This window comes from Mercenaria mercenaria, chromosome 6, assembly GCF_021730395.1.
Source record: "Mercenaria mercenaria strain notata chromosome 6, MADL_Memer_1, whole genome shotgun sequence".
NCBI classification, from domain to species: Eukaryota; Metazoa; Mollusca; class Bivalvia; order Venerida; family Veneridae; genus Mercenaria; species Mercenaria mercenaria.
Genome location: NC_069366.1, coordinates 989,619 through 1,014,461, shown reverse-complemented (window position 1 = coordinate 1,014,461; position 24,843 = coordinate 989,619). Strand labels below are relative to the sequence as shown.

Genomic DNA, 24,843 nt, shown 5'->3' with positions numbered 1-24,843 from the left:
CTGGAAAATGACGTTAAAAAACTTTTAGATAAGTTTGGTAAATATATTCATTTAAAAAAAGTTAACATTTTATGCCCCCGAAGGGAGGCATATTAGTTTTCAACTGTCCGTCCGTTCGTTCGTTCGTTAGTTCGTTCGTCACAACGTTAACTTTTTGCATGAAGGCACTTTACTCGCGAACCACTGCACCTAGGACCTTCAAACTTCACATGCTGATAGTACTTATTGAGTACATGACCCCTACTGACTTTGGGGTCACCAGGTCATAGGTCAAGGTCACCAGGTCAAAGGTCAAGGTGCTGCGGGGGGCATTTGTCACCATTAGTGACAGCTCTTGTTAGATTTGAAACACAGAGTCTTATCCTTAAGTGTTTACCCTACATCTTCAACCAATCATAATTATGCACACTATTTTAAAAAAATTTCAACACTTAGACATGAAGATCATACAAATTGTACAGTATCTTTGAACAGATTTATTGAAAGGTTGATCTGTTTATAGCTGCAAGAAGTAGTAGAAACACAATTGCTGAATACAGGCTATGAATTGGAAATCTTCATCATTAAGAAAGCAAGGCTGGTAGCTATGTTCCGTCCTGTTGGTGTCTTAAGACTTAATGAAGATTTCACTTTATAGTCTCTATCCTGTACAGCTAATATTCATAGAAATAGTAAGTTCCTGCAACTATATTTGTTTCTGTTTGTTTCAGGGGGAGTTCTAGTGTTTGCAGTTAACTTACGAAGCGGGAAGGCACTGCAAGAGGCAGTTATACTCAAAATCTGCAAATTTAGCCTTGTCTGCACTCTAAGTCAAACAGTTTTCATCCGATCTTCACCAAACTTGGTGACAATGTTTGTGGACATAATATCTCAGCCAAGTTTGATAACCAGCTAAGTTGCCGCAGGAATCTAGGATTATGGCCCTTAAATTACTCAAAAAACTTCGAAATTAGCCTTGTCCGCTCTCTAGGTCAAACAATTTTCATTTGATCTTTCACAAACTTGTGGACAATGTTTGTGGGCATAATATCTCAGCCAATTTCGATAACCAGCCAAATTACCCCAGGCACTCTTGAATTAGACCAAATTCGATGACAGGCATATTTTGTGACAGTCTGACACTTGTTATTTGGAAGCAAAAGCATTTTATCCTCATTGCAAGCTTTTTGTCCTGTTTATAATGTATGAACCTCAGTATTTTGTGGTTTTATCTGCAGGAGTACAGGAAAGTGTTCATATAACCTTGGACTGTTCACAGGCAGCTTTATATCCTATGATAAGTTCGTGTCTCTGAAAGGAGGTGAATTGTAAGTCATAGTATATATTTTCATCTGGGATTGCATTAGATAAGAAGTTTTGTTTGCTTAGAATGTTGGATGCTTAATTATATTAAGAGTATTCACAGTCAAAATTTAAAACAGTTACTATGAAATCATTTAATTTCGTGGGCATGAAATTTCATGGTTTTGGTCAAAACGGCAATTTCATGGGGATATGAATTTGTGGATTTCAAGTCTTGAACATAAAGTGAATGGGAATTTTACTTGTTCGTTGGGATTAAATTTCGTGGATTGACTCAATCACTAAATCCACAAAAGTTAGTCCCCCACAAATATTAATGATTTCACAGTACTTGCTTGGCACAAAAACTAGATCTCATGGACAAGGAATTAGAATCACTTGCTTCTAACAACCTAGAGTCTGGGTACCATTTTGGGTGTCAAATTCTTTAATGAGAAAAAAACTGGCTGGCTTGCAGATAATGACTGGTTCTACCCTGAGCTCATCTTTGCATGAAATGATGAACGAAAATCAGAGCTTTTACTGCTGGAAGTCAACATATAATTTTATCATTGTTGGAATGTCCCAAAACCAAAAAAACGCATGTTTCAAGTTTTGTAAAATTATTTAATTTAATTAGCGTCAAATTGTTTGGTTTTGTCAAAAGTGTCTGTTTCATGGCGGCATGAATTTTGGATTTCAAATTTAAAAGAGAAGAAATATAGAAAGTTGTTTAGATTTAACCCTTACCATGCTGGACATGATTGATAAACATCCGTGCAGTCTGATCATGATCTACACTTTCTGCTATTCAGCCATTATCTTTTTGGTAAGCACCCCTTTTAACAGTTAATGGTACTGTCCAAATTGGAAGATGGACAAGTTCATTATAGAAATTTAGCAGGGTATGGGTTAACTTAGTGAATTGAGGCATCCAAGAAGTCCACCAAAAATAGTCCCATAGGAATATTAATGATTTAACAGTGTATGTTTTTTTTTAGAAAGTCATGTTTTTGTTACAGATATGTGTTGACGTTAATGGTGGATGGTATAAGAAGTGTGAGGAGTTTTAACTTCGATAAATCTGCAGCCAGTGATCTAACAACCTGTGTAAGTTTCTGACAGTGTCAACTGTTCCATTGAATAAATCTATTATTACTTACTTGTAACAGTCAAAACTCGGTATCTTGAATTTCAAGGGACCATGCTTTTTATTTCGAGATAACCAAAATTCGAGTTAGAGGATGGACGTGTAAGGAGGAAATGACAAAAAAAAGTTACCTTTTTTAATGTCCTGCTATTGGGCACACTAAAAATATAATATACCTTGCAATAAATATTTTAAAACGCAACACAAAACGATTCAAAAGTTAAAGTACATTTTGTATTTTATTTCTACTTAAACATAATCATACATACACAATATATACATACATGTACGTCAAGTAACATTTCTGGTATATGCACATCATTCATCATAAAAACGTCACACATCAGTATTCAGTACATTTAATAATTATTATTACAGCACATCTGATAAATGAATATGATACACGAATGATAAAGAATAACGTTCAATATGAACGCCAAAGTGGGCAAAAACGAAAGTAGAATTCCGGAAACTGAAAGTCGACACATTTATTCATTATCAAACTTAACCAAACGTGTTTCATGTTACATGTAGAATGATGCTTTACTTAACATAAGTGTGATTGTCTAACACCTGTCAGAATTACACGTGTCTGCTTTCTTAAAGAATTGTGGAAGTCTTGTCTGCTTCATAAACTGTTTGTGTAAATGGGCATTTGTAACAAAGTTATTGACCTTAGCAATGGCAGCAGTCACACTTTCTGCATTGTCACAAGTTTCCAGGAATTGAGAGAGAACGTCACATGCATTAAATGTAGACTCCAAATTTGGTCGTTGCTGTACTGCCTCCGTGGTTTCCTCGTCATCTTAGCTCATTTCTCCGTTACGTGCAGAAATAATGTCATTTATTATTGAATTGTCACTTTCTTCTTCACATGTTGGTACCTGAATATCAAGATCTACATACTGTTCCATAGTAGCACCCCTTATCAAACGCGACAACTGGGCTTAGGATATATCATCGTCAGTGTCCTCGGAATCTGTTTCCAGTAACGGCACGGGTACGGGATCCTGTTCCTCACCAGTTTTGAAGCCTGCATGCCGATAACAGTTTGCGATAGTTGCCTGGGTCACACACCCCCCCAGCCTTGGTGTAACATGTGTAATGCATCCAAGACATTGATACACATATCAGTCCCATTATCCAAGGCACAAATCTTTCTTGTAATCACATGTTTCCTGTAATTGACATTTAAGTTCCTTATAACACCTTGATCCATAGGTTGCGTGACGCTGGTTGAATTTGGAGGAAGAAACATGTAATTATGCATACTGCCTATGTAGGCAGTTGCTTTTTGCTTTACGATTCAAAGAATAAGTAGAGCTATCCAACACTCCACGGTGCCGGCGTCACACCTTGGTTAAGTTTTTCGTACCAGTCCACATTTTGACTTTTGAGATAAAGCTTTGAAACTTTTAACATTTGTTTACCATCACCATGTCCAGTTTTAGGCAAGAGTATATAACTCCATCAAAGATTTTGGCTGAGTTACGGCTCCTTCTAACTTAGAAATCTTGGTTAAGTTTTTCTTACCAGTTCACATTTTGTGTAAAATGTTTGACATATGGCTTTGAAACTTTTATTGCTTGTTTATCATAACAGTTTCTATCTGTATGCAAGAGTACATAACTCTATTAACTATTTTGGCTGAATTATGGCCCTTTTTGGAAACAATTCTGTGCTTTGACAAAACTATTTGATATGTGGCTTTGAAAGTTGTTAATCATAATGATTTCTATCTGTACGAAAGAGTAGACATTACTCTGTTGAGGATTTTGGCTGAATTACAGCCCTTTTTGGACTTGGTTCAGTTTTCATAAAAGACCATGTTTTGTCAAAACTATTTTACATGTGGCTTTGAAACTTTTAACACTTGTTTATCGTCATGATTTCCATCTGTAGGCAAGAGTACAGAACTCTTGTTAAGTATTTTGGCTGAATTATTTGACATTGGTCAGGGTTGCCACCTATCTTGAAAAGTCAGTGGAAAATGATTTTTTTTCAAGGTCAGTGAATTGTCAGGGAAATCTGATAATGGTCAGTGAAAAATGAAATTTACAAAAGTCAGGGAAAAACGAAATTCTGGGTCGCTGTTTAAAATGTTCAGTGGCTATGGCAGTCTTCAAGCAATATTTATAAGTATTTCCAAACACACGGCTCCCACGCTTCCTGGAAAACTGGAAAAGTCATTGAATTTTTCACATCATTTTCAAGGCCTTGAACGTACTTGAATTTTAAAGAAAGAGCAAAAAAACCTGGAAAAGGTCGGGAATTTTGTTCTTTCTTTTGCTCACAATACTGCCAGTGTACATAAAATGCAGACATATTTAAATAGAGAAACACGGGCATTGCTATCCCTGTTCTTGAAAAATTCGCGTCTTCAACTCTTCACATCAGTTGAGATTTTAGTGGTGTTACACCTACTTAGTCTATACGGAGTTGTCTTTCTTTGTAAAGCATCTCGTGATTAAGATGAAAGAAAAACGTGGCATACTTTGAAAAAATGATTTCTTTCATACAACGAAGAGAGATTGGCAAAGCTAATGTAAAGTACGAGTCCTCAAAAGTCTGAAATTGACAATAAATTGGTATTGCCAGATGACTGCATTGTCCATGCTTATAATCTGACTGAAATACATCTGACAAATTGCAGAACACCCTTAAAATTGAATCACAAGGCGAGGAGATGCTTATCAGCACAAGAAGGTAATCTAAAAAGCAACCTACTGACAACTTTGAAAAGTCTTAAACGCTTGGTGAAAATTGAGTCCTGCTTTTTAGCTCACCTGAGCCAAAGGCTCATGGTGAGCTTTTGTGACCGATCAATGTCCGTCGTCAACATTTTCTAAAAAAATCTTCTTGAAAACAACTGGGCAGAATTACACCAAACTTCACAGGAATGATCCTTGGGTGGTCCCCTTTTAAAATTGTTCAAAGAATTTAATTCCATGCAGAAGATGTAGAGCCTTGATATTTGGCATGTGACATCATCCTATGGTCCTCTATCAAGATTGTTCAAATTGTGCCCCTGGGGTGAAAAGAGGCCCTGCCCCTGGGGTCACAAGTTTTACATAGACTTACATGGGAAAAAACTTAAAAAATCTTCTTGACCACTTGACCTAGGCCTTTGATATTTTGTATGTAACATTGGCATGTGGTCCTCAACCAAAATTGTTCAAATTATGCCCCTGGGGTGAAAAGAGGCCCTGCCCCGGGGGATCTCATGTTTTACATAGACTTGTATAGAAAAAAAAATTTAAAAATCTTCTTGCCTGAAACTGCAAGGCCTAGGCTTTTGATATTAAGTAAGTTGCCTTCCCTACTGTTTCTCTACCAAAATTGTTCAAATTATGTCCCTGGGGTGTAAAGAGGCCCTGCCCTGTAGGTACCAAGTTTAACATAGACTTATATAGGAAAAACATTAAAGATCTTCTTGTCTGAAAATTCAAAGCCTAAGCATTTGATATTTGGTGTGTGACATTGCCTGGTGGATCTCTAACAAGTTTGTTCAAATTATGCCCCTGGGGTGAAAAGAGGCCCTGCCCTGGGAGTCACTTGTTATAATTATGAGTTATATAGGAAAAAATACTTAAAAAATTATCAGGTCATATTTCCTAGACTGTTTAATTATAATTACCTGATGACCCAAGCGATTAGGGATCACTTGACTGTGACCTTGACCTACTGACCTACTTTCTTGTTTTTAGCTCACCTGTCACATAGTGACAAGGTGAGCTTTTGTGATCACCCTTCATCCGTCGTCCGTAGTCAGTCCGTCCGTCTCGTGCGTCCGTCCGTCAACAATTTCTTGTCTGCACGATAGTGGTTTTATTTATGATTTTATTTTAACCAAACTTGCACACAACTTGTATCACCATAAGATCTCGGTTCCTTTCTTGAACTGGCCAGATCCCGTTACAGGTTCCAGAGTTGTGGCCCCTGAAAGGGCCAGAATTAGCTATTTTGACCTTTTCTGCACAATAGCAGCTTTATTTATAATTTGATTTTTACTAAACTGGCACACAACTTGTATCACCATAAGATCTCGGTTCCTTTCTTGAACTGGTCAGATTCCATTATGGGTTCCAGAGTTATGGCCCCTGAAAGGGCCAGAATTAGCTATTTTGACCTTGTCTGCACAATAGCAGCTTCATTTATGATTTTATTTTAACCAAACTTGCACACAACTTGTATCACCATATGATCTTGGTTCCTTTCTTGAACTGGCCAGATTCCTTTATGGGTTCCAGAGTGATGGCCCCTGAAAGGGCCAGAATTAGTTATTTTGACCTTGTCTGCACATTATAGCAGCTTCATCTATGATTTGAATTTAATCAAACTTGCACAAAACTTGTGTCACCATAAGATCTCGGTTCCTTTCTTGAACCGGCCTGATCCCATAATGGATTCCAGAGTTATGGCCCCTGAAAGGGCCAAAATTAGCTATTTTGACCTTGTCTGCACAATAGCAGCTTCATTTATGATTTGATTTTAACCAAACTTGCACAAAACTTGTATCACCACAAGATCTTGGTTCCTTTCTTGAACTGGCCAGATTCCTTCATGGGTTCCAGAGTTATGGCCCCTTAAAGGTCCAAAATTGGCTATTTTGGCTTTTGCAGCCCTATAGAGACTTCATTTATGGTTTTATTTGATACAAACTTCCAAAATATCTTCAACAACAATAAATCTTGGATTCCATGACAAATCAGATCCATTCGTAGGTTCCAGAGTTATTTTATATCTGATTACCTCCCCTGATTGTAATCAAAATGGATTTATATCAGTAAGTACTTATAGGACTTATTTGAAATTTCATTATTGTCATTAGTTGGACTGAGCCAATGAGGGTAGATAACTATGGACTGATTTTATTTCAAATTACCTCCCTTTATTTCAAATTAAAATGGGTATATCTCCGTAACTAATGAAGATACTGATCTGAAATTTCATTTATGTCAACAGATTTATTTGGCAGATCCTTTTTTTGTTAACTTACAATCATTTTTATATGCCCAAGGGGACGTATTATGTTATGGTCCCGGTGTCCGTCTGTCCGTTAGCAATTTCGTGTCTGCTCTGTAACTCTTGAACCCGTTGAAGGATTTCAAAGAAACTTGACACAAATGTTCACTACACCAAGACGACATGCAGAGCGCATGTTTTGGATGTGTCATTTCAAGGTCAAGGTCACAATTAGGGGTCAAAGGTCATATGAGTGTGTTTGGTGTCCGCTCTGTTACTCTTGAACTACTTGAAGGATTTCAAAGAAACTTGGCACAATGTTCACCACACTGAGATGACGTGCAGAACGCTTTTTTCAGATGACTAGCTTCGAGGTCAAGGTCACACTTAGGAGTGAAAGGTCACATGAGTGTGTTTCGTGTCCGCTCTGTAACTCTTGAACTGCTTGAATGATTTCAATGAAACTTGGCACAAATGTTCACCACACTGAGGCGACGTGCAGAGCGCATGTTTGGGATGACTCGCTTCAAGGTCAAGGTCACACTTAGGGGTCAAAGGTCATATATGACTTTGCTTTGTGTATATTGCTCTGCTTTGCAGTGCTCTTGTTTTTAGCTCGACTATTCGAAGAATAAGTAGAGCTATCCTACTCACCACGGCGTCGGCGTCGGCGTCGGTGTCGGCGTCGGCGTCACACCTTGGTTAAGTTTTTCGTACCAGTCCACATTTTGACAAAGTCTTTTGAGATAAAGCTTTGAAACTTTCAACACTTGTTTACCATCACCATGGCCAGTTATAGGCAAGAGTACATAACTCCATCAAGGATTTTGGCTGAATTATGGCCCCTTTCGACTTAGAAATCTTGGTTAAGTTTTTCGTACCAGTTCATATTTTGACAAAGTCTTTTGAGATAAAGCTTTGAAACTTTCAACACTTGTTTACCATCACCATGTCCAGTTATAGGCAAGAGCACATAAGTCCATCAAGGATTTTGGCTGAATTATGGCCCTTTTTGACTTAGAAATCTGGGTTAATATTTCGTACCAGTTCATATTTTGATAAAGTCTTTTGAGATAAAGCTTTGAAACTTTAAACACCTGTTTACCATCACCATATCCAGTTATAGGCAAGAGTACATAACTCCATCAAGGATTTTGGCTGAATTATGGCCCCTTTTGACTTAGAAATCTTGGTTAAGTTTTCCGTACCAGTTCATATTTTTTGTAAAGTGTTTGACATATGGCTTTGAAACTTTTATCACTTGTTAAGTATAATAGTCTCTATCTGTAGGAAAGAGTACATAACTCTGTCATCTATTTTGGCTGAATTATGGCCCTTTCTGGACTTCAAAATTGGTTCTGTTTTCATACAAGTCCACGTTTTGTCAAAACTATTTGACATATGGCTTTTAAACTTTGAACACTTGTTTATCATTATGATTTCCATCTGTAGGCAAGAGTACATAACTATTTTGACTGAATTATGGCCCTTTTTGGACTTTGAAATTGGTTCATACATTGCCATTTAGTGCAAGACTTATCGAAATCAAAGAAATACAGGAACATTGTTTGTCTAATCTATTTATTTCTTTTGTCTGAATATCTGTGGAAATATTTTGACCCCATTCTTCAATCAATTCTTCGAATAGTCGAGCGCGCTGTCATCAGACAGCTCTTGTTATTTGGCAGATCCCTTTTTGTTCTCTTACAATATTTTTTTTTTTTTTAATTACTTCCCTTTTTTGTTACTATAAATAGCTTATTTTGAAACTTTTTTATTATTGGCCGTAGGGAAAAACCGAGACTACTTTTCTGTGGTACAACATGGATGGTACATCCAATTTTTAGATGTATTTTGACATAACTTTACTTGGTAAGAATTTTTTTGTGGACTTAGAATTTTTTTTTTTGTGGATTATTTTCTTTTTTGTTGTTCCTGTCCTTTGGGCTTCAACAGTCAAGTTCTTTAAATTTTGCTCCCATCCTCTGATTTAACCCTTCGGACGTATATTGCCCCGCTTGGCGGCGCTCTTGTTTTTAATTACTTCCCTTTTACGTTACTATAAATAGCTTGTTTTTAGTAACTTTTTTATTATTGGCCGTAGGGAAAATCCGAGACCACTTTTCTGTGGTACAACATGGATAGTACCTACAAGTTTAGGTGTATTTTTGACATATCTGTACCTTGTAAGAATTTTTTTTTTCTTTTTGGTTTAATTTCTTCCCTTTGTTTTTCCTGTCCTTTGGACTTAGATATTTTTTCTGAGGACCTTCTTGTCCTCAAGTGCAATGATAACAGGTGAGCGATATAGGGCCATCATGGCCCTCTTGTTTAAGATATAGCCTTGATATTTGGATGACATGTACAGTTTGCACATCAGTCTTAAAACTCTTTCAGAGACCATGAATGTTACCAACTGACCTACTTTCTAATATTTTAGCGTCAGTTTGCCATTTGAAACATGAGGCTCATATTACTCTGGTGAGCGATTCAGGGTCATCATGACCCTCTTGTTAGTATAATTAAATTTAAATGTATTATACCTCCACCGATGAAGTTCAGCGGGGGTATATTAGAGTCTGTCCATCTGTCCATTTATGTCTGTCCATGATTTTTTTTAACCTAACTCGTTAGGATTTTTTTTAAACTTTACAGACTGGTAGTATATGACATGAGGATGTTCATATTACAAGATAATCTAGCAAAGGGGAGATAACTTGGACCTAGATATTATCCATTATGTCTCTAAACAATACTACTTTAATCAAGTGACAGTGAGCGAGGCAGAAGAACCTACAATGTCTGGATCAGGTTTGGGCACTCTACCTTTGAACCACGAGGCGCTCTATTAGTCCTTGGATTTTGTGAAAATGTCCTGGAAAAGTCCTTGAATTATTTCCACGGAAAAGAGTGGGAACCCTGCAAACACAAGTGTGGTGTAAATGTGTATAAACATAATTTGAATGTGTTTGAATCAATTTTGTTTTTAAAATCTGAAATTTGTGTATTTTTAATAAAAGTTTGTTATATCTGAAACAAAGTAAATATAGAAGCGTGGATAGGACGGCTTTAGGGGAGGAGGAGGCCGAAAAATACGGTGGTATTGGTCAGTAAAAAGTATGGTTTAGTCAGGGAAAAGTCAGGGAAAAGTCAGGGAGTTTTATTTTCTCAACTAAGTGGCAGCCCTGTTGGTTCAGTTTTCATACAAGTAAACATTTTTCAACATTTTGTCAGAAGTATTTGACATGTAGCTTTGAAACTTTTAACACTTGTTAATCGTCATGATTTCCATCTGCAGGCAAGAGTACCATAACTCTGTCAACTATATTGGCTTATGGCCCTTTTTGGACATTGAAATCAGTTAAGTTTTTCATACTAGTCTGTATTTTTTGTCATACGGCTTTGAATTTTTGACAATGTTTACCATCATAGTCTACCTACCTAGACAAGGACTTTAGCTCAGTTATGGCACTTTTTATGGCCCCCTTCGAAGAAGGAGGGGTATATTGTTTTGCAGATGTCAGTCGGTCTGTCAGTCGGAATGTAGACCAATCCGTTTCCGGATGATAACTCAAGAACGCTTGGGCCTAGGATCATGAAAGTTAATAGGAAGGTTGGTCATCACCAGCAGATGACCCCTATTGATTTTGAGATCTGAATGTCAAAGGTCAAGGTCACAGCGACCCTGAACAGTTAACTGGTTTCCGGATGATAACTCAAGAACGTTTGGGCCTAGGATCATGAAAGTTAATAGGGAGATTGTTCATGACCAGGAGGTGACCCCTATTGACTTTGAGGTCAGTATGTCAAAGATCAAGGTCACAGTGACCCGGAACAGTTAAACGATTTCCAGATGATAACTAAAGATTGCTTGGGCCTAGGATCGTGAAAGTTGATAGGGAGGTTGATCATCACCAACAGATGACCCTATTGATTTTGAGATCAGTAGGTCAAAGGTCAAGGTCAAGGTGACCAGGAACAGTAAAACGGTTTCCGGGCGATAACTCAAAAAGCTTTAGCCTAGGATCAGGAAAATTAATTGGGAGATTGGTCATGACCAGCAGAAGACCCATATTTATTTGAGGTCATTAGGTCAAAGTTCAAGGTTACATTGACCAGGAACAGTTAAACAGTTTCTGAAGGATAACTTGAGAACGCTTGGGTCAAGGGTCATGAAAGATGATACAGAGGTTCATCATGACCAGCAGATGACCCTTATTGATTTTGAGGTCAGTAGGTCAAAGGTCAAGGTTACAGTGACTGGGAACATTTAAACTGTTTGCAGACAATTTCTTGAGTGCAGACAATTTCTTGAGAACGCTTGGGCCTAGGATCATGAAACTTGATAGGGAGATTGGTCATGACCAGTAGATGACCCCTATAGATTTTGAGGTCAGTAGGCCAGAGGTCAAGGTCTCATTGACCTGGAACAGTTAAACCCTTTTCGGACGATACCTTAAGAACGCTTGGGCCTAGGATCACGAAACTTAATAGGGAGGTTGATCATGACCAGCTGATAACCCCTGTTGATTTTGAGGTCAGTTGGTCAAAAGTCAAGGTCACATTGAACAAGAACAGTAGAACTTTTGTTTACAGTGAGCAAATTTCTGTTCCTTGTGCAATTACTGAATGCATCAAGGGGGGCGTTTCGTGTTCGACGAGCTCTTGTTTGACATAGAAATTAATTAAGTTTCGCATATCTTTCAATATTTTGTCTATTAACGGTTTGATATATGGCCTTGACACTTTGAACACTTGCTTACCATTATATGATCACACATTGCCATATAGTGCAAGACTTATTCAAATCCACAAGTGCAGGTACATTGTTTGTCTTATCTATTCTTTTTTATTTTGTCTGAAAATCTGTGGTAATATTTTGACCCTATACTTCTGTCATTGCTCGAATAGTTGAGCGCCCTGTCAACAGACAGCTCTTACTCTCTTTTTAACATAAAATAAAGCACTGTTGGACTTTTAAGTATTTTAATTTTCATTTGTTGTAATTTTCTTCAATAAATTTTGTCTAATTGTCAGTCACAATACATAACTGTCACTTGTAGATGTGTTTGTGTGAAGATGGGTATTTATTTCTTGGTTCACGAATTGGCAATTCTCTACTCCTGAATTACACAAAGAAGGCATCAGTATCTACTGACAAAGACAAACCTATAAGTACTGCAAGTCTTATTTCTGGTGTTCATTTTATGCATTCTGATTTTACATTGATTGAAAACAAACTGTTACAACTTAGGTAACTACACTGGATTAATTCTTCCTGGATTTCTGGGCTGTAGTCATCGACGTTTGAAGTCTGAAATTTAAAAAACTCTAAATCTTTATTTTCTATTGAACTTTTTATCTTACATCAAGAAATGAATATTTTATTTAATTCTGTGTTCTTGCAGTGGAAAAATAGCAGACCTTTACTGTTTGTTTCAGTGGGCATTTGATTAAAAATATGTCTTATTACTAGTTTTACTCAGCATGGTAGCATAAATCTTGATCATTTGATTTCATAATGATAGCCATTCCTGTGTCCGAATAAAGCAAATAAAGGAAAGTTTTTTATTTCAACTACAGTCGAATACCGTTACCTCGATATTCAAGGACTGTAAAAATTGCATCGACATATCCGAAGTTCGACGTAACGATATCGACTATCTGGAACTACTTTGTACTTGTGTTGGACATCTATGTTGTCATTATACCCAATGCTTTTTTCAGAAGGTTTGAAAGGGGAAAGAAGTAATATAAAACGTAAATACGATTTTAATTTTATTGACAAATAAATCATTGTAACTATGGCTATACGGTAGTTCGAGTTCAACTACTTAATAAAAGAATGACCAATGTTGATTGTGTGGTTCGAAATGTCCTTTTTATTATTTATCAATTGTATCACATTTTGTATCACATCTTTATATTGTCTTAGACACTAAACAGTCTGTTATATAGTAAATGACATTTCTTAGTCAAAACGGTGACCGAAACACGGTGACCTGAAATACACAATTAGTAATAGTAAATAGGATGTAACAATAGAAGCTTATACCTGAAAACATACATGTATCTAAAGTTCTTATGTAATGTTATACATGCACATTTTACAGTTAGTAAAAATACATAAATATGTGGGTTCAGTGGTCTGTAAATACTTAAATGAAATCCTGTATCATATGTAAAACACATGAAATACTCGTCTCACACACGGCATATAAAAATATCTACTCAATAAAGCACTACATAAAACAGTTTACACAAACTCACCAAATTATGGACTTGATCACACTAGCTACCTTACACAACACATCTTCGCCTGTCTCCGGTGAGTGCTTTTTAATGTATTAAACTGCAAATTTAAAAGAACAACATGTGCAAAGGTTTTCATAGTTGTGATATGGTTAAAAAATAAGTTACGAAGTTAGAATTTCTACTGCCATTTTGAACGACATGTACATTACTCATGTATACGGAAATTATGCCAAATATAAATCTTTTACTTAGATAATAAACAACTCTTCATTTAGAATGAAGTGATCCGCAAACAGAAACATTTGAAATAAATACAATACCTATTCAATAATTCCATTATTTAAGTTCCTTTTTAAAGAACTCTACAGAATAACCAACATGTCTGCTCTGTCAAACTGAAAACGGCGCTCTGCCCCGAGACAGCTGATCACGAGAACCAATAAAAATAGAGTTCAAATAAGGTCAACAATGTCAAAGGTAAAAACTGGAATGGAGGTCTCACATAACAACAACTGAGAGGTCTCACACAATTGATGGTATCAGAACCCTAAATTATTACCCTGTCACATCATCTTTATTAAATACATACATACAACTTTTTAATTTTTAGCTCACCTGTCACAAAGTGACAAGGTGAACTTTTGTGATCGCACGGCGTCCGTCGTCCGTCCGTGCGTGCGTCCGTAAACTTTTGCTTGTGACCACTCTAGAGGTCACATTTTTCTTGGGATCTTTATGAAAGTTGGTCAGAATGTTTATCTTGATGATATCTAGGTCAAGTTCGAAACTGGGTCACGTGCCTTCAAAAACTAGGTCAGTAGGTCTAAAAATAGAAAAACCTTGTGACCTCTCTAGAGGCCATATATTTCGTAAGATCTTCATGAAAATTGGTCAGAATGTTCAGCTTGATGATATCTAGGTCAAGTTTGAAACTGGGTCACGTGCCATCAAAAACTAGGTCAGTAGGTCTAAAAATAGAAAAACCTTGTGACCTCTCTAAAGGCCATATTTTTCATGGGATCTGTATGAAAGTTGGTCTGAATGTTCATCTTGATGATATCTAGGTCAAGTTTGGAACTGGGTCACGTGCGGTCAAAAACTAGGTCAGTAGGTCTAAAAATAGAAAAACCTTGTGACCTCTCTAGAGGCCGTATATTTCATGAGAATGTGCATCTTGATGATATCTAGGTCAAGTTCGAAAGTGGGTCACATGCCGTCAAAAACTAGGTCAGTAGGTCAAATAATAGAAAAACCTTGTGACCTCTCTAGAGGCCATATTTTTCATGGGATCTGTATGAAAGTTAGTCTGAATGTTCATCTTGATGATTTCTAGGTCAAGTTCGAAAGTGGGTCATGTGTGGTCAAAAACTAGGTCAGTAGGTCAAATAATAGAAAAACCTTCTGACCTCTCTAAAGGCCATATTTTTCATGGGATCTGTATGAAAATTGGTCTGAATGTTCATCTTGATGATATCTAGGTCAAGTTCGAAACAGGGTTATGTGCGGTCAAAAACTAGGTCAGTAGGTCTAAAAATAGAAAAACCTTGTGACCTCTCTAGAGGCCATACTTATGAATGGATCTCCATAAAAATTGGTCAGAATGTTCACCTTGATGATATCTAGGTCAAGTTTGAAACTGGGTCACATGCCTTAAAAAAACTAGGTCAATAGGTCAAATAATAAAAAAACCTTGTGACCTCACTAGAGGCCATACTTTTCATGGGATCTGTATGAAAGTTGGTCTGAATGTTCATCTTGATGATATCTAGGTCAAGTTTGAAACTGGGTCAAAAACTAGGTCAGTAGGTCTAAAGTTATTAAAATCTTTTGACCTCTCTAGAGGCCTAATTTTTTTAATGGATCTTCATGAAAATTGATCTAAATGTTCACCTTGATGATATCTAGGTCAGTTTTGAAACTGGGTCACGTGCGGTCAAAAACTAGGCCAGTAGGTATAAAAATAGAAAAACCTTCTGACCTCTCTATATTTTTCATGAGATCTTCATGAAAATTAGTGAGAATGTTCACCTTGATGATATCTAGGTAAAGTTCAAAACAGGGTCACGTACCTTTGAAAACTAGGTCAATAGGTCAGATAATAGAAAAACCTTGTGACCTCTCTAGAGACCATATTTTTCAATGGATCTTCATGAAAATTGGTCAGAATTTTTATCTTGATAATATCTAGGTCAAGTTCAAAACTGGGTCACATGAGCTCAAAAACTAGGTCACTATGTCAAATAATTGAAAAAACGACGTCATACTCAAAACTGGGTCATGTGGGAAGAGGTGAGTGATTCAGGACCATCATGGTCCTCTTGTTTAAAATATACATTTAAAGGAGTTCATCACAATATTTTGTGCGCAGCTCAATCGCGCAGCAAGCGATATCCACTGTAAAGTTCAGAATTTGCCGACGAAAGTGCATAATTGTCGGATATGCAGCGCACTCGCGCAAAATATATCGTATGTACTGACAATAAAGGTCGTGCATCCATATTTTACCTTTAAAAGGTGATGGTGTTTTACTGGAGGAGTAGTTGTAGGAAGTGCTCGAATCGAATACATTGTGGACAGCCAATTTAAAAGTAAACTATTTCCTCCAGTAATGATGCAGCCGACTCCAAGTCAAATAAAATTCAAGAAAATCTTAACGTAGATGTATCTCCTTCAAGTTCAAATGTGACTTCCTAAAAATGTTGTTATACTTTTTGTGCCCCATCCCGCATTTCACGTAGTAAGACCAGAGTTATGGCCCCTGATAGTCAAATTGTACATAAAGGGTCTAAACATTTGTGTCGCATGTATATATGCGCCAAGAGTCATGAAACCATACAAGAATTAAATTCAGCATGCGAAGTTGTGCACCAGTGCTTTTATTTGAGGTTTCACTCAACAAAAACAGATTTATGTCCCTTGACGTGGTCAAATAATACGTAAATGGGATGTGAAAGCTTGTGTAGCACGTATCTCAAAAAGTATTTGACCTAGAGGCTTGCAACCTTAATGGAGCATTATTCCGCATGTGAGTAAGAATTTTGCTTAAGGAACTGTTAATAACATTGTGCAATTTGTTTAGTAAGAAAAAAAAATGTTCATAATATTTAGGTGGGTGGGGTAATGAAAAAATACTTTTGTGGGTGGAGTGAATATTTTTTAATTTTTCTTGAAAACAAGCACGGGTTGATATTATTTTTTTGGTTTAGATTTTTTTGTCTTAGTTCTAGCTTACATAATATAAAATTTGGAAAAATTCTGTCCGCTAGATTTTTCATATCATTAAGAAATACTTCGTGTTTTTCTTACTTTCAGATACTTTCGACATCTGTCAAGAGTAATTTTTCTGAGTTAATATATCTATATGTTGACATTGTATGCATAGTTATAGGGGTGTTATTAATTTGGATGCATAAACAGTAACATCAAAGTGAAACTTCGAATAAATAATTGTTTGCAGTAGTTTTATTATGACATGTATGTACTGTTTCTTAAGACAAAAATACCGATTTGGTGTTCTTAATAAACTTTGAATATTGAAAAAAGAAGCATGGGTACCTATTATTTTTATTTTTTATTTTAACTTGTCATACATCAATCTATAAATATGCAAAGTTACAAAAAATTCTGTCCGCTAGAAATAATTGTGAAAAACATCTTTAAACATGAGCATTTTTATTCCTTCCCGAAACAAGTCTGAATGCAGCGGTTATGTTCCTAGTTGAGTAGTCATTTTGATTGTGCTTCGATAACGAAAATTTGGAAGTTATATACGCATTTTGTTACTGAATCCTAAATGGCAGATTTTTACTCCGTCAAACAGAAAATATTTCATCCAAATTAGTTGTTATATTGGAAAACAGCTTTCCAGCTCGCACGCTGTTTTATAAGACTAATTATTGGGAATTAAATGCAAACTTCCTGACATTTAAATTAGATTAAACATTAAATAAAAAACAAAACAAACACACAAACTAACCAGAATATGATTAATCCACCACCGGACAACAATAGGTTGATTTTCACACCTTACAAATAACATGGATATTTTTTGACAAGCTGTGATATCGAAGAAACAAGGTGTAAAACAGTACAGGTAAGTTGACGGGACTGAAAAATCTCATTGAGCTAAACAAAATATCGAGCTAATCATATCGAGGTAATGATAAATAATTACATTAAGATAAATAGGGAAAAATCGGGACCGACTCAAACACATCGTGCTAACCGGAATATCGAGCTAACCGATACCGAGGTAACGAGATTCAACTGTATTTTGTTTTACAGAGTGAGCTGCCGGCAAAGAAAAAGTAAACAGACGGCCCAACTGATAATGGGTAAACTACTTTAACATGCATTTCAGAATTTATAATAGGGAAAGGCAACATTATCTTATTGTTATTCTTGGATTTGTCTTAAATTTCAAGACTATACCATTGATATTAAACATCATTCTAAAGAGCTTTGATGGTAATAAAAACTTTAAAACTTATCCCAATATCTTGATAAGTTTTGAATTTATTGTAAACAAATTTTGAAGGGGTATTTTGTATTGTATACTTCTGGCCTTTTAAATCTAGTTTTTTTAAGCTCGACTTTTCGAAGAAAAAGTAGAACTATTGTACTCACCCCGGCGTTGGGGTCAGCATCGCCGTTGGTTAAAGTTTTTGATAAAGTCTTTAAAGATTTAATTACCACAAAATTTATAGAGAATTTAGTGGCAAGATAGATAGTTTGCTTCAGATATCAATCAAAAAAGCACATTTTACTTATATGAAAGATATAAAAATGGGGATGGGGTAAAGACTGAAGTTTGAATTTCCTGCAAATTGAATATTATTATATTTCAGCATCTGATGTGACATTAGTAGAGAATCTGGATGAACTGGATGTGTATGGAGCTAGCAAGAACCCTTCCAGTACCACAATCACGTCTTACATGTTTGAGGTAAGGTATAATTTGTAGTGTATACTGTCTTTGAAAAGTAAAGTATAATTATAATGTTGATATATATATAAGAATTGCATGGTCTGTAGCTGGGCAATTTAGGTGAGCATAAAAAATAGACTGAAGGAAAAAATTCAGCTTGTGGACCTTAACTTTTACCCTGCTAAATTTCTTAAGTGGGCTAGTCCATCATTCAGTTTTAGCAGTACCACTTTTTAGTCAAAGGGGAGTTCACTGCTGACAATAGCAAACAGTAAGCCTGCACAAAGGAAGATTAAATGTTGCCATAATTATGACTGTGTGATGTTTAGTGGTTCTATCCAGGTGCCAGCCCATGATGAAATAATGCATAGAGGAGTACCTGGGTCTTCTTTCACTATTAGAGCTGAAAGATCCTCATATGACCTCAGTTGTATTCATGTGAAGTTAAACCTAACGAAAAAGTAAGCTCAAAAAACAAATTGAGTGTTAGTGAAGACAAGAAATGTAATAAATGCACTTGTTTGTTCAGGGTAAATCTTTCTGTTTTATCTCTCTTTTTGTTTAAATTGCTGTAAAAAAGCTTTCTTTATGATATTTATTACCATTTAACTAGGTATTTGATAACATTTGGTATATTGCCCCCTGTGGAAACATTGTGATACAGGGGAACCAGCATTTCTGTCAGAGGAGTTCAGTAACACAGTGGATCCTGACCTGGAACTTATCACTACGTCAGGGTATGGTTAAAATGGAGCACTGTCAGTACTACAGGTATGGAAAGTTTTAAAATGAATGCAGATGATTAACTGCCTCAGTAGTCTTAGTGGTAGAGCATCCGCTTCAGGTACCAGAGGTTGCAGGTTTGCTTCCTGACCATGTCATAACAAAGAAATAAAAAATGGTACTTAAAAATAGCTTCCTTGCATGGGACTCAGCATTAAGGGGATAATTCTAGGACTAGTCAGCCTGGTGTTAGTATATTGTGAATGGTTGGGGTATCATATCAGGTGACTGTGATGTGATATTCCAGTGAGACTGCACTTTAAAGTTCCGCATTATGCACACTTCTACCAGTAGATACTATCTTTATATGACTGAAAAATTGTAAAAAAAAAGGTGTTAAACCCGTATTTGTAGACCCGGAAGCATACACAAATACAGATGAAATTTTAAAGCAGTGTGTTTCAGATTTACCAGTTTCTTTTTAACCTGAGAAAAAGTGAATTTACCATGCCCCTGAGCTACGCCTAAGGAAACTCCAATTGAACTTTAGTTTTTATCCAGCTGTAAAGACAAAGTAAGATAAAGTAGTCATTGATCCATGTGGGATATGCAACTCAGAATACTTTGTCCTGTACGTGTGAAATATGTTTTAATATGATATTATATTGATGGTATGAAAGATGTGATTCAGTGAGAAATACATGAAATACAAATATAATTTCGCTGTGTGTCTTAATTGTAGGAAAATTGTATTTTAGTATAAGTAGCTTTGTTTGTAACATGCAAAGCTCTACTGGGTATAACTTTGTTAGAACTCCAGTTTGATGATAAATATCTAAATAAAGTTTGTTTGAACATTTAGAGAAGTATTAGGCCCCAGGTTTAGGACAAGGATTGAGCTGCCAAGCTGTGTGAACATGTGGACAGTACCAGGACCAAAGATGAGCAGTGAGAATGGTGAAACAGACAAACAAGAGTTACAGGATGGTCATGCTTTCCTGATTCTCAGCAGACCTGACTCTAGTATGGTATGTTAGGATTGTCTTTCAGTGATGTTGTTGTTGTTTCAAAAAAAATGAATTCTATAAATTCTTTTGGTCAATAGTTCACTGAATTCACATTTCCTGAGCAGATTTAACATTCATTGTACACATTCTGTTACATAGGTAATTTGGACCATTCAGCCTTAATAGTTGTCATTGGTTTCCATACCAAATCAGTTGTCTGCATTACCGTTATGGAAAGTCTGCTGGCTTGGAATCATTTGCCTTTTCTGAACGTGTTGAACAAGCATCTACAGGTATGAAATTTGCTTTGAGTTATCATGTCATCTGTGAAATATTCATAGTTCTACTCAAAACTGCCAGTTCCTAAAATTATGCAAGGAAGAGCATGTTGGGTTTTCTAATTCTATGTAGCAAAATATTTGCTCTGTGATCATATCATATAAACTCCACAGCAACTGTTACAACAGAAATTGGCCTCCATTGCCTATCACTTACTGTCAGATTCTGCTTCAGTATATTCTTCTGCTATTACTGTTATGTTTTTCGTATTAGCCAGGAAATACAAATATCATATACAGAGAAACAAATTATGGATAACAATTGTGGGTTTACTGTCTTAAAGGCAAAACCAGCAACAACAGACCTAATTAAAATGAGAATAAAAAAATGAAATGAACATCTACCTGTTACAGATTCTGCAGACTGGTCAGGAGATACAGGAGTTAGATCACAGTGGGTTCAGTAAACAGCCACTGTATATGCCGGTAATGTGGGGGAAGGATGGTATATACTACAGGTGTCTTCTGGTGGTGTCAGATTGCTAGTTGGAGGTAACTTTCTCTTATATTCAAGAGACTTTTTGTTCCTTTTTTTTAATGGTTTGTACAATTTCAAAGAAGCCCAATACATATGGAATGTAAGATTACTATGTGTTATAACTGTCTGGTATGCCATCTTCACATTGACTTTAATTTTAATTCATTTCACATATTGGACAACTTTCTAAAAGAAAGTGTGCTAGAGGAAAGTGTTAAAATATTTCTTTAACACTATTGACTACTTTTAATGTTCCTACATATCCTCGGGAACTATTTTTACAAAGGAACTACTTTTCCTGGATCTCTTTGATTTTGCCATTCCTTTACAAGCAAATTAAATTCCCATTTATATATGAAATAGTTGTTTTTATTTCTGAAAACTCAAATGCTGTCAAAGTTAACCCTTATCACACTGGACACAACTGACTCTGCCTTTGCGACCAGTGTAGATCATGACCAGCCTGCACATTCATGCAGGCTGATCATGATCTGCACTTTTCGCCATTCAGTCAGTATGTTTTTGGTATGCACCCCTTTTAACAGTAAATGGTACTGTCCAAATTGAAAAATAGAAGAGTTCATTATAGAAATTTAGCAGGGTAAGGGTTTAATGATATCACATTACATTTTCAACTTGTCTGTTTTTCAGTACAACAGCTCCAGCACATACCGATAGAGATGGGAACCCCGATTGTACAGTGTACTGTAGCTGATCCCTATATATTGATAATGAGTAATGAGGGAACCATCATGATGTTAACATTGAAACAAGAAGTGACTGGTACCCGGCTTGTTCTCACTAAACCTCTCATATCTAATGTAAGTAGTACATTGTACTGTTGCTGGTCCTTATTATGTCTCCCACCACACAGTGGTGTGGGAGACATATTGATTTACTCCAGACTGTGTGTGTCTGTGTGTGTGTGTGTGTCTGTCACAAAGCTTGTCCGCACTCTAAGTCAAACTTTTCTCATCTTCACCAAACTTAAACAAAATGTGTTTGACCATAAGACCTCGGCCAAGTTTGATAACTAGCCAAATCGGTCCAGGCATATTGGAGTTACGATCATTGAATTACCAAAAATCGGCCTTTTTACTCTTGTCCACACTCTTAAGTCAAACATTTCTCATTCGATCTTCACCAAACTTGAAAATGTGTTTGACCATGAGACCTCAGCCAAATGCGATAACTAGCCAAATCAGTCCAGGCATTTTGGAGTTACAACCCTTGAATTACTGAAAAATGGGCCTTTTTACTCTTGTCTGCACTCGTTAAGTCGAACATTTCTCATCCGATCTTCACCAAACATGAACAAAATGTGTTTGACCATGAGGCCTTGGCTGAGTTCGATAACTAGCCAAATCGGTTCAGGCATTTGGAGTTCTGGCCCTTGAATTACTGAAAAATCAGCTTTTTGCGCTTGTCCGCACTCTTAAGTCGAACATTTCTTATCCGATCTTCACCAAATTTGAACAAAATGTGTTTGACCATAAGACCTCGGACAAGTTCGATAATGAGCTAAATTATTGAGGCATTTTGGAGTTCTGGCCCTTGAATTGTAGTGAGTAAACAGTATATAAAGATTGACTTGCTATTTAGATGATTAGGCAGTTGTGGGAGACATTTGCTTTTCTCAAAAGCAGCTCTAGTGTACTGATTGATAGCAATGATATTAACATTTGAACAAGATATGATTTCTGCCTGGGCAAGAAAAGGCTCATGCCTGGCTTGTTCTCACTGAAAGCTGACTTAAGATGAAAGTAACAAAGTTTACTGTATACTGTCTGTATACTTGAGTAAAGAAGCTACTGTGGTCAAGTGGTTTAGGTTGCTGGCTTATAGTTATGTCTCCCACCACACAATCATGTGGGAGACATTTTGATTTACTACTTCTGTGTGTTTGTCTGTCACAAATCTTGTCTGCACTCCGGGTCAAACATTTCTCATCCGATCTTCACCGAACTTGAATAAAACATGTTTGCCAGTAATTCCTTGACCATGTTTGATAACTAGCATAATCAGCCCGAGCACTTCGGAATAAAGGCCCCTGAAACTTTTTTATCAAAGCACTGAAAGTCTGATAAGGCAGTTGAGGTCTTGGAGATGTTTCGGCAGTTGTGGAAGACATGGGCTTTTCTCAAAAGCAGCTCTGGTTTCGGGTTTGATTCCAGGCTTGAAATATAAAATTCTTCCATGCAAGGAAGTTTTCCAGCTGACTCGCAACATATACTGAACAGGTTTCAAAGATACTGTCTAAAAGGCTTTATGGGTGTCTCTACCAAGTTGAAAGTCATCATAGAACATGATTTCTGTCAATGTTCCCCAAAACCAAACTAAGACAAGTTCACAAAAAAGTCTTCCTTATTTTGTATCCTTTATGTCTGAATTTCTGTTAATATTTTATCCTGATGGGTAAATAATTGAAACCAGTTGATTAAATTTAGTTAAACTTGACTCCTTGGTTGACGTTTTGTTCCTCACTTTTAATATTTCCCAGTAAAAATAACAGCTATATATGTTAACTTCAGAAACCAAGAGTAACAACTTTTTATTCCCCCGCCACGAGTTGTGAGGGGTTATAGGAATTGCCTCTGTCTGTCCTTCCATCCATCCTTCCGTCTGTCCGTAACACTTTCGTGTTCACTCCTCATCTCCTAAAACCCTTGAAGGATTTTCATGAAACTTAAGTCAAATGATCACCTCATCAAGACAATGTGCAGAACTCATGAGTCAGCCATGTCGGCTCAAGGTCAGTGTCACAACTCAAGGTCAAAGGTTTGAGCCTTCCATTCCTTGTCCTCTCAATATCTCCATAACGGCTTCAAGGAATTTTATAAAACTTGTCCAAATGATCACCTCATCAAGACAATATGCAGAACTCATGAGTCAGCCATGCCCGACCAAGGTCAAGGTCACAACTCTGGGTCAAAATTTGAGCCTTCCATTTTGTGTCAGCTCTGTATCTCCTAATCACCTTGAAGGATTCCTATGAAACTTGGGTCTTGTGATCACCTCATCAAGACGTTGTGCAGAACTCATGAGTCAGTCATGCAGGTCTCATGGTCAAGGTCACAACTTAGGGTCTAAGGTTTGAGCCATCCATTTTGTGTCCACTCTGTATCTCTTAAACCTCTTGAAAGATTTTCATCAAACTTGAGTCAAATGATCACTTCATCAAGACCTCATGAGTCAGCCATATCAACTCAAGGTCAAGGTCACAACTCAAGGTCAGAGGTTTGAGCTGTGTATCTCCTAAACCCCTTGAAGGATTTTCATGAAGGTTGGGTCAAATAATCACCTTATCAAGACAAAGTGCATATTTCATGAGTCAGCCATGTCAGTTTAAGGTCAAGGTCACAGCTCAAGGTCAAAGGTTTACTCTTTTACTATCCATAACAGTGGCGGGGGATTAAGACGTCTTTCAGACTGCCTTGTTCTACTTGTAATGATGAGAGTGAAATGTGCTCTATATCTGCTGAACCACTCGTCCATCGCTGCTCTAGGTTCAAAACCTTCCATTAAGTGTAGAGTTTTTTCATGTGAGAAACCATTTAGCTAGCCTATGGAAAGTCATAAGTTCTGTGCAGGTGCCTGTCCATGCCAAAAATAATGCATAGAGTGGCACCAGGGTCTTCTTCCATACGAAGCTAGAAAGTCTGCTGATGTGATAACAAATTACAAGTACTTTAATTTTGTTTCAGAAACCAAGAGTAACC

The 24,843-nt window shown here is 36.7% G+C and overlaps 1 long non-coding RNA gene and 1 pseudogene across 1 annotated transcript; one reads left to right on the top strand and one right to left on the bottom strand.

The window, feature by feature from the left end:
• The first annotated feature begins 492 nt into the window (after window positions 1-492).
• The window catches only part of LOC123549855 (cleavage and polyadenylation specificity factor subunit 1-like), a 151,735-nt pseudogene continuing 127,384 nt past the window's right edge, over window positions 493-24,843 (top strand).
• On the bottom strand, window positions 13,217-14,201 carry LOC123549856 (uncharacterized). The gene is made up of 3 exons (XR_006686125.2): window positions 13,972-14,201; window positions 13,667-13,748; window positions 13,217-13,398 (listed from the first exon to the last, which is right to left on the bottom strand). It is a non-coding gene; the product is annotated as an uncharacterized LOC123549856 (long non-coding RNA).